A 12,053-nucleotide genomic window follows, 5' to 3' on the forward strand; every position below is an offset into this window, starting at 1 on the left:
TACAAATGTGTAAAACACAAAGCATTAAACAAAGAACACTCAAACATTTTTAGCCCTGCCTTGTGCATAATATAGGACCTGCTACAGACATTAATTGAGAACAATTAGTTGTATACCACATACATACAGTACTTCGATAAAACGTTTGGATAAATTCTGCTATTTTTTAAGTTAGTTTTAATACAGCAGGGTTCTCAAAATACCAACATGTCACCCCTCCATAACTTCAAACATGCAGTCCTTGTAAACCAACTTTAAAAGAAAAGGGAACAATTCATTCAACTTAAGTTTTTTAAGTGAGTAAGGCCAAAATGTATGTGTTGTTGGAAAACAAGGTATTAAAAATAAATGTTCTAGTTCCTTCATTTCTGCATATACGGTTTTAGAAATGTATACTATTTTCATATAAGTTCATCTGAACACAAAAATAGAACTGCAAAGTTCTTGTTCACCTGCAATGTATGAAAACAGTTGGAATTGAATTATTTCTGATTCAATTAAATAACAGCAATGATCTAAAGTTAAGTAGTGTTTAATGTTATACATATTTTGATTCATTATGAATGCATATTGCTACATGCATTAGTTCTTGCAAAAATCATAAAAAATATATTTGTTTAGAAAGACAAATTGGGAAAAAAAAAACTTGCTAAAGCACCTTCAATAAACTAATTAAGTCAAATTTCATGTAATATTATGAATAAATAATTCAGTGACACTGTACAAAATTGGAATACTGTCACTGTTATTTGGAATGCAGAACTGTGAACAAGAAAATCAATATGTTTTCCTCCCACATGCTCGTCCTTGAAAATAAAGTAATGCAAGAGAAATGTATATTATTCAAAAACATAGACAAGATGATAAGTTTCCATATTACCACTAAAGGAACCGATGAAATAAAAATGATTATTGTAAAGTGGATCATTCATTTTGTTTTACCAATTTGCTGACAAGACTAAAGAAGGGCAATCTGGCCAGAACACTTAACATCAATACAAACACAAGCCGTTCTTACACTTCTCCTTTTGCACTATAACACAAACCCTAAAAACATGTATTCTCCCCGATTATTACAAATCTAATACTATAACGGTAACAGATATCAGTCTTGTTAGGCAGAAATCATTGGCTTCACTTGCCACAGGAAAGTAAGGCAGGTTGATGAAAGAAAGTTTGAAGAATCACCAACACATCAAGTGCCCAATTAAATTCTACATTTTCTTATCTGCCTATTTCTATAATGAGCTTTCAGGAAACTGACACACTTTGAACAGGAAATCATCATGACCCTTAGCCTCCAAACTCTGGTTCAACATTCTAAACGCTCATTAAAACCCAAATGAATTCTTGTTGAAGAACTGATCGAATGATGGCAAAACAGGCCTACCCAATAGTAAGCAGAAGCATTGTTGTGCCAGTTCTTCTGCAGGATCTACTGCAATACAAATCTCCAAACTACAGACAGGGTGTGAAGGATCTTGTTTTCAGCACAGTGACCTGGACTCATTGCTAAAACAACCCTGAGTCATTCTGAAAAATAATGCACACAAGCTTTTTGAACTTTTTAAAGTTATTTTTAAATAATGAACATGATTCATGGCCACAGAAAAAAAATAAGATACTTTCGAATGTATCCATTTGATTGACTCTCTGCTGCCACGGCATTCTTTTATTTTCAATAAACAATCATGAAAAAACTTGCTAAAAAAAAGGGTAACAGCCCAAAGAAATGATCCTGTACTTGAAATACTCTGCTGCATACTCTAAGACACATCATATCAAAATGCCATTTGATTTCCTGGAGACTTAGTTAGACTGATCCTCATCGTGGCCGGCTTTGACATCACAATGAGTCTGACCTCATTCAGAAACGATAACAAAACAAAGACAGCCATGGCTGCCTTGGCGATTGCCCAAAGAGAAAGGCCTGCTGTGCTCAAAGTCCTTATGGAGCAGGCTTTAGCAAAAAGAAAGAGCTTAGCCTCTCTCCTGAGTTGGGAACTCTCAGGTGCTTGCGTCACAAGGGAGCGGAGATCATTAAAACAGAAGGTGCAGTGAGCAAGGAGAGGGACTAAATAGTGTGTGTTGTGCAGAGCACGTTGGTCAGGGCTTAGAAACCTAATCATTCAAAAACAAACTTTTATTTTTTTATTTTTAAGAAATTATTAAAAATAAGGTGAATTCACACAGAAATAAGATCAAATTATTTTGTAGTTCACTGTAAAAATAAAACAAATAACATTTAATTCAGTCTTCATACATTTATTTGTATATCACTTATAGCCATATCTTAAAAATAAGATATTAGATAAGTACACCTTTCCAGGCTTCATAGTTACTTGTATTATACTGTATGTGGAAGTGAAACTGCCAAACAGAAGAAAATATAACATGAGTAAGCAGAAAGTAGACACGTATCATTTAAATTAACTTATTTTGTTTTAAATAATTCAAAAGGAATATATCCTGAGAAATTGAAACCACCCTTACTTCCAGTGACATTGGTTGCAACACCTGACTGAAACAGTTAAAGTGGGACAACAGAGAACAAACCTGTAACAAGTCTTTACCAGCACTGAACTACATACAGCTTCAGAGTACCATCTGAGTAGAGGTGTGTTTAAACCAGTAATCTTAGGACAGCTTTACCTTCAAAGTTACATGCTGTTTAAAAAAACAGGAAAATGAATCAAACTCACCAGGTGTTTGTTCACACGCTCTTCAAATGTAAATTATCCAGGAAGGAATAGCTTATTTCTTTTTTTAAATGCTAAAAAAAAAAAAAAAAAAAAACAGTTCCCTGTTCGGTCAGTTAAAACTGCATTTCACAATGACAACTGTTAACTCCTCCCTTGGCTAAAAAAAACAGAAGAGCAGAATGCAAAGAAGAGCTATAGAGTAACAGGCAGTGTGTGAGATCTGTGGACTGGTCAGGGGGTTGATTTTTAAAAGACTAGTTTTGTTTTTTAACAATACAAACATCAATCTTACAGTCAAAGAGCAAAACAAAAAGGGCGTGTTCCTGTGCTTCTGTGGGTGGGTGGGGGAATCCTTTTGGAAATTGGACAGCTGTGTTTCTCTCATGTTTCCCCACACTACGTCTCCTGTATTGCATCCCCATGGCTACATTTCCAAGAGAACTCAATAAAGATGTTTACTGGATTCCCCAAATTCTTCTTGCTGATCCGATTTGCCTTTGAATTCATTTAGTAGTGATTTGGCATGTTACAAAGTATTTATTTTACAGCTGCTGCTGGCAGGGTCACAGACATATTGCAATAGACTGGCAAACTAGTTATTCGCAGAAAGAGTGGGTGTCTGTCAAATGAAATGCTGGCTCAAGCCTCTCTCACTCTCATGACTAGGAATAAATTAGCAGCTATGACACAGTTTCTCAAGTATGAAAGTTAAAGACAAGCCCCATGAACAAAAACACCAAAACTTTATACTGCGTAGGCAACCACTGCAAGGATGCCAAGATAGCCTATTGGTAGCCTATTAAGAGCATGTTCTTTATATGCCATCAGACCCTGGATGCAGGGATTCAGACACTAACATAGTGCTGTACAGTGTGAGTACTATTTATCCACCATGGAAATACTTCCAAGCAGGCACATGCACAGGAGTTTCAGGAGGTAATCTCAAAGATGGGAAGCAAGAGAGAGCTCACATCTTAACTGTCACAAATGCAGCTGTTCCATTTATTGCTATTTCAAGAGACTCACAATATTTGAAGTTGTGAAGAACACGACTGACAACAAGTCAGCAAAGAAAAGCTATCAATAGTCTGAATCCACACAAAACAACAATCATTATTTTATGCTTGAAAAAATATTAAATCAATATATAAAATCCATGTTTTTTTCCAACACCCAAACAACTGGATAATTTTAAAAGGAATATCAAAACATGTCCCCTTTCTGCATACCTTTTATATACTTAACAGCTACACCGGTTATAATAGTCCATTATCATGGATCTGATCCAAACTAAAACAATAAATGAATACACAAACTAACACTGAAAAGTAACAAAGATAGAATAAAGGATTCATCAATATAAAGATGTTCAGCTCCAGTACAACGGCAATTAATTATAAGATTTAGCCTTAAAGCAGATTTTAAAAAGTCACAAGTTATGTGTTTGCAGAAGAAACATCCAAGGATCCTAATAACCTTACTTTTGTTGTTGTTATAGCATAGCAGCAGGACAAAACAAAACAGAATGAAACACAACTGTCCCGCAATGTAACAATGCAAACAAGAAGATTAAAGCAGAAAAGAAAACATAACCATGGCCAATCAGCAAGAAAATTTGCAATGTTAGAACTCCACTTTTCCCAAGTCAGTGAGAAAGTTTGAAGACGTTTACCCTTATTTTTGTTTCTTTTGGTTATGGCAATTGCTGATTTGTAAACATCTCTCTAAAGTACTTTAGATTCTTTATGATGACTATTTAAAATGTGTTAATGTAATGAATGTTTACAATGATCCTTCTCAGTACAGAATGAAGAGAGTGTCTCTCCTTTTAAGCATTACACATTGTTATTAAATGTATCCCTGGCCATTTTGATATTCAAATAAATTAGCTTTTTTTTACCACCGTTGTTCCATGATTGTGATGCCATCAAAAAGTGAAAATGACCCATGCAATCCCATTGCATAATACAAAGAACCACTCTACTTTACTGTAGAAATCAAAGAACTTTCCTTGTATTCTTCTCCTTTCTGTTACCACACATAATTCTTCCCATTGGAATTAGAGGAAAATGTTTAGTCTTGCACAGCAGGAGACAAAGTCCTTGTTTTACAGAGCTGGTCTCGGCCTGGTTTATGTATGATATTTATCTTGCTGAAAATCCCATAACAACGTGGGCAACTTGTCAACTTGCTGTTCAGAGATCAGCAACACATCTCCCACATGTTTCTTGTATCTGTGCTACAAACCTGCAAGTTCGCTCTTGTGGTAGACTTTCTGGAAAATGTGTCAATAATTCTGCACTGCTACCACCCAAAAGCATGTCTACTTTGTCTTTAACACCAACTCCTACTTTTTGCTCTGCACTGTAACATCTGCAAAGGAAGTTAATCATTTATAAATAGCTGTAAATTCTGTACAGACTATGTACTCTTTGAAAAATACCTGTTCTTAAAGTGTTATGGCAGACAGACCATCCTAGACGCTGAAAACAAATCCAGAAAGCCAGGCAGCTCCCGAGCGAAGGTGAACAACAGCACAAGAGCTTACCACAGAATTTGCAAAAAGGGCTGAACTCTTGTAAAGCCAATACTGTATTAAATACTGAATTAAAATGTAAATCCTTGAACTGAATTAAACATTAAAATGACACAGTGGTAGAACAGGGACAATTGGCCCTGGGAAACCCCTCGGGGAGCAGGAATTTTGCATGGGGAACTCATTTGCTTACTGCATTGGCCACATAAAAACAATTAAAAACACACACGCGCACGCACACAAAAAAATACTTGAATCTTGAGGTTCAGACTATCATCCTAGTACTCCTGTCTGGGAGAGGGTGTCACAGCACAGATTTCAGTATGCTGGTGAAGTACTACAGGGAACCCGTCTTTATTAGTATTCTTGTCCACCTGCCCAAAATGTCCCGGTCTGGGATCTGGTGAAAGGGCTATGAAGCCCTTCCACAATGCAAAGCTAAAGGTAATCTTCCGGGAACTGGATTACAGTTAGGAAGCTAGCAAAGCTCCCTGTGTTCAATACAAATACAGGATTATGAGTTTAGCAGGACTTTCCATTTTTCCCTTGCCTTTATAGATTTACATGTGACAGAAGGCGCCCCTGCACCAGCCTCACTGCTGCATACGTATAACGTATGCGTATAACTGATTTGAAGTTTGTACCACTTAAGTGGGAAGTGGTTTTGAACAAACTGACTAGGCCTTACAAAGCAATGAGCATGTTTAACTATAATTAAAATGAATTACTTCATACTGTAATTACATTTTTGAATCTATTTCAGGCACACTCAAAGTGATACAAGGCCATATGTTTCTTTTCAAACTACCATTCTGAAATGTAAACAGCAGAGCTACAGTATAGCATTGTAGTGAGGATTAATGCATCGATTGCTCATAACACTGCAGGTTCACAAATGCCAGGTAAGTGCCGGAGGAGTTGTTTTTGGGTGGCAAGGAAACCCTGTTTTTCTTCAAGCATATTGAACCTAATGGTACTCTGGCAATTGAGATAAGTCCCTTGGGAAAAGCTAAAATGTAAAATACATGCATTACAACATTCAGCATCTCTCTTTTTTAACTAAAGAAACAACAAAGAATCAAGTTAAAGTTGCAGAACAGTGATATGAAGGCCACTGGAACAGTGATACATCATAACTAATTGTTTGTGGTGATTTACATGATCAACAAGAACATTCAATTACACAGGACTGCCAATAATGGATTATAAACTCAGATAGTGCTTAGGGACATGAAAATGTATTGTATATTGGATTTCGCAGATTTCACGCTGTAATACCCTTCAGTAAGAACATTGAATCACTTTCACTAGCAGACAGAAAAACTATTTTGGTAAAATTGCTGCAGGTTAAATTACACAGCAATTGACAAGGTTGGGTTTAACTTGGGCAATACAGAATGTATTCCCCATAGAGTCCTAAAAACAGCATTTCTTAAAAAGGAGCATAGTGGTTAATTGCAGTGGTTAAGGTAAAGCACTTGTCAATAGGAGATTTCTGATCCAAGTATTGGCTGTGCTACTTACACAGTGTCTATTATTCAAAGCAAATCGGCAACAAGTAGGGTTGATACCTTGTAATTTAATTGATAAACTGGAAAAATATAATAGATAAAACGTGACACAGACCTGTTTATGATCACAGGTTGCTTTAGCTACCTGCCTTCCCTCTTAAAGCTGTTTGGTAAAAAATATGCAAGCCCAAAATCCCATTGACTTTATATTGATTTATGCTTGCACTTTGTCTCGGAGAACTAGAAAAGCACACTCCAATCTTTTAATATTACTGGCTCAGATTCACTATCAGTTATGGGTGAAAATGTTCAGGGCAGGATCAGTCACTTGGGGCCAGGGCTGATTTACATGCGATGTCACAGCTCAATTTAAAAATAGATTTGTTAACAATAATGCTTCTTCACACAAACTAGTGTAAAAAAAACAAAAAAACAGTGCCATCTCAGTGCCCACAGTACTGTAACAGATATCACTTGCATATACACTTTGGTCTGTAAGCCATCCCTTTTCAGAAATATAAAAAAAGGGCACTTTGGTTATTTGGTTATCTATAGCACGTGGGTAGTAGGCCATCATATTTTCCACTGATCAGAAGTAGTAGTAGTAGAAAAAGCATACATCTTTAGGTAAAGGATAAATAGGTCCTACAGTGGCTCTCAAAAGTATTCACCCCCCTTGGACTTTTGTTGTGTTGTGTTACAACATGAAATCATAATCTGCAAATTGTTCTAAATTAATTACAGATACAGAGATATCACCCCCTTCAGTCAATATTTGGTAGAGGCACCTTTAGCAGAAACTGCAGCCATGAGTCTATGTGGATAAGTCTCTACCAGCTTTGCACATCTGAACACAGCAATTCTTGTCCATTCTTCTTTGAAAAATTGCTCAAGCACCATCAAGTTGGTTAGGGACCTTTGGTGAACAGAAATTCTCAACTCTTTCCACATATTCTCAATTGTATTGAGGTCCGAGCTTTGACCGGGCCACTCCAGGACCATTGACCTTTTTGTTTTTAAGCCAGTCCAGTGTGACTTTGGCTGTATGTCTGGGGTCATTGTCATGCTGGAAGATTAATCTTCTCCCAAGTACCAGGTCTCTTGCAGACTTCAGCAGGTTTTCTTCCAGGATTTCTCTGTACTTTGGTGCATCCATCTTTCTTTACAAGGATTCAAGGCACTGATGCAGAGAAGCATCCCCATAGCACTGTTGCACTCTCTTACCTTCCACTGATTGTTTTTTCCCCATCTGTCTGTTAACTGTGCTACCTCCTCTTTGTTCTCCTCCCTCACCTCCTCCCTTGATTCTCTCTGTCCTCTCACGTCTCATCCTGTCCGTTCCTCCCCTCCTCAGCTTTGGATCTCTTCCATTCCCTGCTCAACCCGATCCGGTCTGCGCGCCGCTCAACAGAAGTGGAAGAGGTCCAAACTCCCAGCTGCCCTCGAACTCTACAGATTTTACTGTCCACATTCTCTTCCTCACTCACCTCAGCCTAGAAGTTTTACTTCCAATCACTCTTTGAATCCACTGTCAACAACCCTCGCAAACTCTAATCCCCCTCCTCCTCCCTCATCTCTCACTGCAGTTGATGTTGCCTCCTTCTTCTCCTCCAAGATCACAGACATCTGCAAGCTGTTCAACAGTCCCCCCTCCTCTCCCATCCTGCCCTAGTCTCACACAAATTAAGCTTCACTTTCTTCATTCTCACCTCTCTCAGACTCTGAACTTTCCTGTCTATTCCTAGGTCACAAACCCATGACATGTGCCTTGGACCCTCTCCCCACTCGCTTCTTCCAAGTGAATCTCCTCCCTCTTCAACTCCTCAATCCTCACTGGCTGTTTCTCCTCTGCATTCAAAAAAGCTGCTGTCATCCCACTCCTCAAGAAACCTACCCTTGAACCTACATCTCTTCAGCACTACTGCCCTGTCTACCTACTCTCCATCCCAATCCCCTTGGAATCTATGACACTCTCTCCCTCTTCTTCCCATAACCTAGGAGTCACCCTTGATCCTGCGCTCTCCTACACTCAGCTAATCACCACGCTGACACCCACCTGCAGATATGAGCAACATATGCCTAATCTGAACCTTCCTCACCAACTACTCGACTCAGCTGCTCGTCCAGTCACTGGTCCTCTCCCGCCTGGACTACTGCAACTCCCTCCTGGCCGCCCTGCCTGCAACTACTACCCACCCGCTCCAGCTCATCCAGAACTCTGCGGCTCGTCTGGTATTCTCTCTGCCCTGATTCGCACACGCTACTCCACTGCTCCGCTCCCTCCACTGGCTCCCAATACCGGCACACATTCAGTTCAAGACATTGACCCTCACCTACTGCTGTCTCGACCACACTGCACAGAGTTACCTTTAGACCCTTGTCTCTCAATACATCATCCCCTACAGACCGCTGCGGTCTTCCATTGCCAGAAGACTAACTCTGCCTCCCCTCCACTCCTCTTCCTCCAGAGCTGCTCCATTTCATCCCTGGCCCCTAAGTGGTGGAATGACCTTCCCATTGAAGTCAAAACAGCAGAGTCTCTGACCTCCTTCCGGCGCTTACTCAAGATGCATCTTTTCAGACAGTACTTGTAATTTAGTAAATTACTCTCCTGTAAGATAGCACTTATACAACGTTTTGTCATACTTCTTGCTTTGCTCTACTAGTACTCGTATTGTTTATTTTGATTTCACCTATGCTCCCTTTCCCTTGGCCCTTGACTGTGACTTAACATCTTGTCTGCACTTATCAGGTTTTACAATCTAGAATGTAAGACCTTATATATTGTTTACTGTATATCTTGTATACAATTGTGTGAATTGTGAATTTGTAAAATGTATTATGCCTTGAACTGCACTGTATTATTGCACTTTGTATTGCTCTTATATTTTGTAAGTCGCCATGGACAAGGGCATCTGCTAAGAAATAAATAATAATAATAAATAAACAACTGTGGGACCTCCCAGAGACAGGTGTATTTAACCTGAAATCATGTGACGTGTCACAGCAAAGGGGGTGATTACTTATGGATTCAATTAATTTATTTTTTGTATTTGTAATTAATTTAGAACAATTTGCAGATTATAATTTTATTTTTCACTCTGACATTATGGAAATTTTCTGTGTTGATCAGTGGCAAAAAATGATTAAATCAATTCTGATTTCATGTTGTAACACAATGAAATGTGGCAAGGTCCAAGGGGTGGTAATACATTTAAAAGTCACTGAATATCTGTACTACATTTAAACCATATAAACCAGACAATAGTCCCTGCAGCAAATTAACCACAATTTACCACAACTGTAAATAATATAAAAACTCTCAATAAAGCAAAGAACTGATATGAAATTAGCAAAATACCTTGATTGCCATGTGGTTGTGGTATGGTTGTTGTGGGTGGCAATACAGGTTTTACACTTGATCTGTGACCAGTTCAAATTGTACTCATCTATGCCTTTCCAGCACCTTTCAGCACACCAAATACAGCCAAAGCAGGGCATTAATTTCTCAAGTAAAATGTTCAAAGAATGGCATGATTGTAAATATTATAAACCCTCTCTCATGACTCATGCAACAAGCTTATGATATTTTTTTCTACTATAGTTCTACATATGCTGTTTCATACCCACTTCAATTTGAGTAGTGCCTTATATCTGGACATGATGGAAAGAACAACAAAGTTCTGCTCTTTCATGTTATGCCCCAAACACTCTCTCTCTCCCTGCTCACTTCCTGCTTCCTGCTTCCATCATACCTTAAGCCTCACCCCCTAGTTACTCCTGGGCTTCCCTTAAATAACCAGTATGACAGGTTTCTGTAACCCCATTACCACAGCAAATCCACACATCCACCACCCACAACACAATCCCAAGGTTAAATCAAAATACATGTATACAGATAAGTATTTACAGAGATCTTTTATATTTAGTCCGCTGTTGTCCTTGATAGCTGAATGTTACATGTTTGTTAAGATTATGCATGTTATGTGAGCTCACATGTTAATGTATGTACTTTCCATTCTTTCCCCATGTCTGCAATGTTGTGGTGGAATCCTTTTGAACAGGTAAGTCATAATGTCACCAGGTTCCATCAGTCTGTGTATAGGTCAGGAACATGGCCATTGCTCCTGACCATGTGATGTATCAGCATCACAATAACCCGTATTCTTCTCTCTCTCCTGAACTCCATACTCGGTAGCTCATTAAGTAAGGCCATGTTTTCAATTTCTTTTGATGTATGGCTTAGGAGCAGAAGCTGTAATCACACATGTCCTGTCAAATTCCCCAAAAAGTCCAATGGCCTGCTTGAGAGCAAGAGTAACTCCAGGCTGTTACCCTCAATCTTATATCAGGGGCAAGATATTATTATGCGCTCCGTTTGCCATTTGTACATGAGTTGGCTGCAGCAGCCATGCTTAGTCTGTATTTTGTTGAGAGTTGTGGTTTTTGCCCAAGCTTTTCTCCAGAATTATTCAATATGATGGTGATAGATGATGCATCAGCAGAGTGGGTTTTGCTGAACTGTGAGGCAAGTTGTTGGATCTTGAGGGTCTCTGAATGGGGAGGTCTGAGATGCTGATGAAAGTGCTGTTTCTTTAATAATGCAACTGATTGAGAACTATATAGATAATCTAAACATATATATCAATTGGTTTACGCTACCACTATGAAAATAAATATATTAAATATGTATGAATGTACGTTTATGTTTCTACTCAGCAGTGTTTTAACCTGAAAGAGACAGATATCTTAAGGAAAAATCTCCATATAATTTATTGATTAAATCTAAGTGCATCTGTGTGTGTGTATGTATGTATTTATGTATGTATGCATGCATGTATTGTATGTTAATTATGGTGTTTTAAGCAACTTTTTTCCAATTGTAATTCAACTACTCTGCCCTAGATGTCCCTATAGCCTATGCAGTTATAGTAATTGAATTGACAATTAAGAAATCAACACATCATGATTTGACTAATAAAAAAAAAAAAAAAAAAAAAAATATGATGACCTTAAATGGCAATTGAATGAATGTATGCATTAACATTGAAATTGAAATGCCTAAACATTTACTCAAGGACATTGCAATCAAAAAGCATTTCACTGAGCATTCTGTACACTGATGGGTCTCTTACTTTACAATTTGCAATTTATCTTTGAGCCATACTCCACAACAGCAGACTGACATTCATCACCAGAAAAACACTGAAAGGCTGAGATTAACAGCTATGAGATGGCATCCTTCAGTGAAAAACTTAAGAGGAAACAAAATTATGAACACAAGATTTTATTTACAATTTGACA

General features: G+C 38.1%; 1 protein-coding gene across 4 annotated transcripts in view; it reads right to left on the minus strand.

Moving 5' to 3' along the window:
• The window catches only part of fgd4a (FYVE, RhoGEF and PH domain containing 4a), a 103,632-nt gene that overhangs the window by 39,415 nt on the left and 52,164 nt on the right, over window positions 1-12,053 (minus strand). Inside the window, exon 1 of one of the 4 annotated variants that reach the window (XM_066724592.1) lies at window positions 2,703-2,939. The exons of the other annotated variants lie outside the window; for them this stretch is intronic. The gene's annotated coding sequence lies outside the window, so the exon portion shown is untranslated. Of the gene's footprint in view, window positions 1-2,702; window positions 2,940-12,053 lie in introns of those variants that run through there. 4 annotated transcript variants of the gene reach the window in all.

The sequence above is a fragment of the Amia ocellicauda genome, chromosome 15 (assembly GCF_036373705.1).
Source record: "Amia ocellicauda isolate fAmiCal2 chromosome 15, fAmiCal2.hap1, whole genome shotgun sequence".
Classification (NCBI taxonomy): Eukaryota; Metazoa; Chordata; class Actinopteri; order Amiiformes; family Amiidae; genus Amia; species Amia ocellicauda.